Source organism: Chiloscyllium plagiosum, chromosome 15, assembly GCF_004010195.1.
Source record: "Chiloscyllium plagiosum isolate BGI_BamShark_2017 chromosome 15, ASM401019v2, whole genome shotgun sequence".
NCBI classification, from domain to species: domain Eukaryota; kingdom Metazoa; phylum Chordata; class Chondrichthyes; order Orectolobiformes; family Hemiscylliidae; genus Chiloscyllium; species Chiloscyllium plagiosum.
The window spans coordinates 4,769,017-4,775,515 of NC_057724.1; the positions used below are offsets into that span (position 1 = coordinate 4,769,017).

Below are 6,499 nucleotides of genomic sequence, written 5' to 3' on the forward strand. Positions count from 1 at the left end.
TGAACGACTGTGTGTGTGGAGTTTGTACATTCTCCCTGTGTCTGTGTGGGATTCCTTCGGGTGTTCCAGTTTCTTCCCGAAGACCAAAGATTAGGTGAATTGGTTATGCTAACTTATCCCATAGTGTCCAGGAATGTGTAGATCAGGTGGATTAGCCATGGGAAATGCAGGATTACGGGGATAGGGTAAGGGGGTGGACCCAGGTGGGATATTCTTCAGAGGGTTGGTGTGGTCTCAATGAGCCTAATGGCCTGCTTCCACACTGTAGGGATTCTACGATGATGTCACATAGCCCCTGGTTGGAGAAACAGTTGCAGTTTAGCATGATCTGCAGATGGAGGCATCTCCTTGTCAGAAAGAGTTAATATACCTGAGAATTAATGCAACCTGTGTATGTTTACTGCAATGTAATAAACTATATCTTGCCACCTGAGACAAGAGTCTATTCTGCTAAGACTTATTTGTGGTCCATCTTCCACCATAGAGTACTGAACAATCCCTTAAACTAGCACAGGAAGGTGGATTGTTGACAGCACTCAACCCCAACCAATTGTTCATATCAAGCCATCACATTGTAGAAGGGTGAACAGCTGTTTGGAGTCCATTAAGCTGGATCAAACCACACATGGGAGAATGAATATGATCAGATGTCCTAGCAGAGCAGAGGGAGGCCATGGAGTCCTAGTTACCTTGAAACTGCATTTGACAGGATTGACTGGGAGGTCAGTGGATAAATCTCTTGCTCCAATTTAACTGGTTTACACTGCCCAGTCAGGAGTGAGGAGTTAAAATCCTAGTCCATGTATTTAAGAATATTCACAGCTAGCAGTGGGGTAGAATAATTACTCATCAGATTTCTGATCAGAACAACTGACCATACCCAATACCCAGAAAAAAAATCGGGGGTGGTCAAATTCTAATTTTTATCATAAGCGATTACAGGACTCATTCATTGTAATTGTATCATTTATTAATCATCGTCTTGGTTCTGTCTTTATCATTTGAGATTAAAGGATTAATCTAGGACTTCTACTGGCAATTAGGGCATTACATTGTCCCGAAAAAGGCTTACGCACACAAATCTCAGAATTTGAGAAGGTTTTTAAATTGCATATGGGATTTTTGGCTGTATAATCGGGGCAAAGGGTACAAAAGCATAGAAACTTTGTAGAATGTTTATTGCAATGGTAGCTCAGTGGTTAGTACAGTTGCCTCACGGGGAACCTGGCTTTGATGCCACCCTCGGGTGATTGTCTGTGTGGGGTTTGCACATTATCCCCATGTCTGTGTGGGGGTGCTATGGCTTCCTCCCAAAATCCAAAGATGTGCAGATTATATGGACTAGTAACACTAAATTGTCAGTCAGGCAACATCCAAGAAGCAGGAAAATCGATGTTTCGGCCAAGAGCCCTTCATCCCGAAACATTGATTTTCCTGCTCCTTGGATGCTGCCTGACCTGCTGTGCATTTCCAGCACCACTCTAGTCTTGACGCTAATCTCCAGCATCTGCAGTCCTCACTTTCACCAACACTAAGTTGCCCCATAGTGTCCAGGGATGTGTAAGCTAGATGCCAGTTACAGGAATAGAGTTAGGCGGGATGCTCTTTGCAGGGTCCATTTGATAGGCTGAATGGCTTGCTTCCACACTGTAGGGATTTTTGTGATTGCTTCAGGCTCAGTTTCAGCATTGTGTCTAACTTGCAAAGCTACAATTCCAGAAAATACTGTGGCATTAGACTGGTTGCAGAGGAATTTTTGCCAGAATGGATTGTGGGTTTATATTATTTAGAGACATTGGGGAAACTGGGGTTGTTCTCCTTCGAGCTGAGAAAGCTAATTAAACCTTTAATTGAAGCCTTCAAAATCACGAAGACTTTTGAATAGAATTTTTTGCTCGCATTAGCAGCACATTGCCCAAAATTGGAATGATGCAGAGAAGAAAAATAAATGTGGAGAAAATGTTTCCCATGATAACCAAAGGACACAGTTTCAGGTAAATGACAATTGAGGAAGGGTTGAGATAAAAGGAAGGGACTTAACGTTGAAATTTATTATCCAAACTTCAGAGTCTGAAAGGATGGCAAGAACAGATTAAATTGCAAAAGGGAGGTTGATAAATTCTTGAAAAGAAAAATATTGCAGAAGTATGATGAATCAGATAACATTTTCAAACAGCAGGTATAGGTGCCTTGAGTTCAATGGCCGCCTCTGTTCCAGGATTTGATGATTTTACTATGCTTTCCATCTTTAAATAAAATCCATGCATCATTACTATTCTGTGGGCAAGTCCAGAAATACCAGTGCACATATATTTACCTTCACAACAAGATTGTATGCAATACACAAGGAATCATTTTCTGTCCTGGCACCAAGTTGGCAGAGTCAAGATTAGAGTGGTGCTGGAAAAGCACAGCAGGTCAGGTAGCGTCCGAGGAACAGGAAAATCGACGTTTCAGGCAAAAGCCCTTCATCAGGAATCCAAGTTGGCAGAACTAGGCCAAGGGTGAGCTTAACGTCTAGGAAACCATTAATTCCTCATCCCCTCCCGATGGTACTAAACCTGTGAGCACAGCTCATGTGTGGTCCCTCACACTCCCTGGAGTAGATCACAAAGCAAATTAAAACACTCCTGATGCTTGGCATAACTTTTATTTATGTAACACTTTCAACATAATTAAATGTTCCCAAGGTGCTTCTCAGGAGCATTACGTAACGACATTTTACACTGAGACATAAAAAAAAAATTAGAGCTGATGACTAAAGGTTTGCTCAAATACTTAGGTTTTAAAGAGCTTTGTAAAGAAGGACAGTGAAGTAGGAAGTGAATTCTAGAGCTTAGGGCAAGGCAGGTTCACCAATAGTGCAGCAATTCAAATCAAGGATACTGGGTGATCAGCATTAGGTATGCACAAATAGCTAGTAGAATTGTGGTACTGGAAAAGATTACAGAGGTAGGGAGCTGGAGAGGACAAGGAGGGATTTGAAAACAGAATGAGAATCTTAAAACTGAGGCATTTCTTGATTGGAAGTTAGTATAGGTCAGTGAGCACAGGGCTGAAGGGCATCGGGACTTGACACAAGTAGGTGGGAACACAAGTTGCAGAGTTTCCAGTGACCTCAAATTGATGGAGGGGAGATGTGGAACGCTGACCAGAATTCTGTCAGCATTGTCAAATCCAGGACGTATCCTGATATCACTAAATCATCCTTTCAGATAATACCTTTCACCAGCTCAGTACGTTCCAAAGAGCTTGTCAGCAAATGAAGTTGTTTTTGCAGTGGGAAAGCCAGCAGCCAATGTTTGCATCACAAACTCCCAGGAGTAAACTGTCCCTTATATTTTTATCCAGAGTTGGTCACTCCAGGGGGTTTAGCAAGTCAGTTTTCAGGAAGATTTGCATATCATTCACAGTAAATGCATACCACATTGGATTTTTGATGCAGACCTCCCATTGCATTACTCTTAGTCTGTCAGAAGAAGTGGCATCCTTTGGTGTGATATGCTACCATGACAAGGTTTCTTGAATCAGACTCTCCTAGGAAATGACATCACTACAGGAAATGACATCACCAACCCAAAGAAATCCAAACATATATATAGAAAGCAGGAAACATCAGCAGTGCTTCATCTGGAGGCTCACTGAAGATGTTACCGAGTATGGTAACGAAATGTCTGAAAATGAACCTTCCAGCTCAGTGAGCAAATCTACATTTACACCCTCCTGCTGGTGCCATACTATCAGAATTCTACCGCATATCATATGCCACAAAGATGAAGTACTTGTTGAGATAGATGCCTTGGAGTTTATTAATGGCACTAAATATTTATATTGCTATAATACGACAGACTTGTACATAGTGTGGATTCAGTGTTTATTGATATTACTGTGTATTACATGCACATAATTGACTGAGCACACTACACTGATTCCATTCTACAAAAAGAGTGATGGAAGGCAAGATAGACACCATTTTACACTGGAACGTTATTTGAGTTGATGTCATGTAACTGTCCAAAAGTTACAATGCCATCTGATCTGAAATCTATGCAATAACACAGAATTGTTATTAATAACAAGATTAAATGATGGGCGACTTGCACCACAGTGCTCCTACAGGCTGAAGGAATGAATAAAAGTGATGGACGTGGGTGTTATTGGCGCACGTCAGACATCACCTCAAACATACAATTGTATTCGAAGGTTGTAATCATAGCATTAGTCGAGATTTCAATCCTGGGAATATGTGATCACAGATAGTTTTCTTGTTACAAGCACCATATGATTTTCACTTCCTGCTGCCTCCAATGGATAGAAACTTTTAGTGGGGATTATAACAGACAAATAATCCAGTACCATCAGTTCTACATCCAAAGGTTCAAACAATGCTTTGCTGCGACAAATACGAAATCTTCAGCATTCTGATCTAATGCAGCTAGATAAACCTCAGTTTGCAAGGGTGTTGTCCTCAAATCTTTGTCGGTTTCTCTGCTGCTAGAATCAGCAACTGGGTTTCATATCCTTGCTGTCACCTGACATTTATACCTGAGGATTAACGATTGGCACCATTCCAGGTTGCTCATGAAATAATCTGCAGCCAATTACTGGGCACGCTGACTTAGGTCACTGAGTAAGGATTCTGCAGCAGGCTTGCTGCTTTTGCTCTTTATTCACACAGACCAATAGACAAACCAGTACAATCATTGTACATGGTGAGGCGTGGATAGCTGAAATTATATGGGTGAGTCCTGACAGTTGTTTATGTTTGAACCTTTGGTGTTTCAGCTTGTGACTGCATTCCGTTTGCCTAATTATATCTGTCAAGATCTGAACAGCATCCTACTCTGACCTCAGTAAAATCTTTAGTCTTAGAGCCCCAATGAACACAGTGCAGATTCTGCAGATATCTAAGAGACAGCTGAAAGGCTTTTCCCAAACTTACGGATGAAGGATTTCAAACAGCTCTAAGATTGAGACACAGGTATAATTAATATAAATAGTTCAAAAAGGCTTCCAACATCAATACTTTTAGCTCAAGGTTGCTATTTTGAAAAAAGTCTGGGATGAATGATACTAGGTCGATGACAGGAAGGTCACCTACTTTCCCGGTTGATGTTGTTCCTGTTTATGTGGAAACAAATGTGAAGTATAAAACAAGCAGTGGGAAACCCACACAGACATGTCTGAGCACTGCAGATACTCAAGCCTTCGGTCTAAGACATCACCAAAAATCTCGCTTGGAAATGGAAGTCCTTGGGTTTAGCACAAATGTCCCTGAGAACGATTACGACAAGAGGGGGAGAACATGAAATGCAATTGCAAATGCCACAATCTGAAATAAGACGAGATAAATGTTCGAACCTGAAGAGTTAGAGAATGGGTGTTAAACTCCCAATGTCAATTTTGTTTTGCGTGTTTAAAAAATCATCTGAATACTTAAGGATTAACATCTGAAATACTAGACAAGAGAGATTTTAATACTGGGGCTTAAGAATAGGCCATTTGGCATTTCAGTTTTGTTTCACCTTTCAGTAAGCCAATGACCAATCTGGGTCTTGATTTCACTTTTCTATCTGTTTTCTCAAAGTTCTTGACATCATTGCCTCTCAAAAATCTGTCTAACTCAGCTTTGAAGAAAATCAATGACTCAGCCTCTACTGTTTTCTGGGGAGGGAAATTCCACACATTACCAACTCTCTGAGAGATTAAAATTTTCCTCATCTGTCTTAAATGGGAATTCTTAATATTCTGAAACTGTGTTCTTTAGCTTTATCTCTCCACAAAAGAAGGCATTCTTCCAATATCCACTCTATCATGTCTCCTCAGGATCTTATGTGTTTCAATAAGATCACCTCTCATTCTTCTAAATTCAAATGGTTATAGGCCTAACCTGCCCCGGCCGACCCATTGTCTCATTCTGGATCAGTGGTGCTGGAAGAGCACAGCAATTCAGGCAGCATCCGAGGACAGGCAAGTCTCAGCCTGCTCCTGCCCCACCGAACAATCCTGCACCGCCCGTTTCTACCTCCTGCCCAAAATCCACAAACCTGACTGCCCCGGCCGACCCATTGTCTCAGACTGCTCCTGCCCCACCGAACTCATCTCTGCATACCTCGACACGGTCCTGTCCCCCTTAGTCCAAGAACTCCCCACCTACGTTCGGGACACCGCCCACGCCCTCCACCTCCTCCATGATTTTCACTTCCCCGGCCCCCAACGCCTTATCTTCACCATGGACATCCAGTCCCTATACACCTCCACCACCCATCACAAAGGCCTCAAAGCCCTCCATTTCTTCCTTTCCCGCCGAACCAACCAGTACACTTCCACTGACACCCTCCTTCGACTGACTGAACTGGTCCTCACTCTGAACAACTTCTCTTTCCAATACTCCCACTTCCTCCAAACCAAAGGAGCAGCCATGGGCACCCGCATGGGCCCCAGCTATGCCTGCCTCTTCGTAGGATATGTGGAACAGTCCATCTTCCGCAGCTACACT

General features: G+C 42.3%; 1 protein-coding gene across 1 annotated transcript in view; it reads left to right on the plus strand.

Annotated features, from left to right (window-relative positions):
- The first annotated feature begins 4,681 nt into the window (after nucleotides 1-4,681).
- Nucleotides 4,682-6,499, plus strand: part of LOC122557063 (muscleblind-like protein 3) — a 214,593-nt gene continuing 212,775 nt past the window's right edge. The window contains exon 1 of the mRNA XM_043704327.1: nucleotides 4,682-4,741. The gene's annotated coding sequence lies outside the window, so the exon portion shown is untranslated. The remainder of the gene's footprint in view (nucleotides 4,742-6,499) is intronic.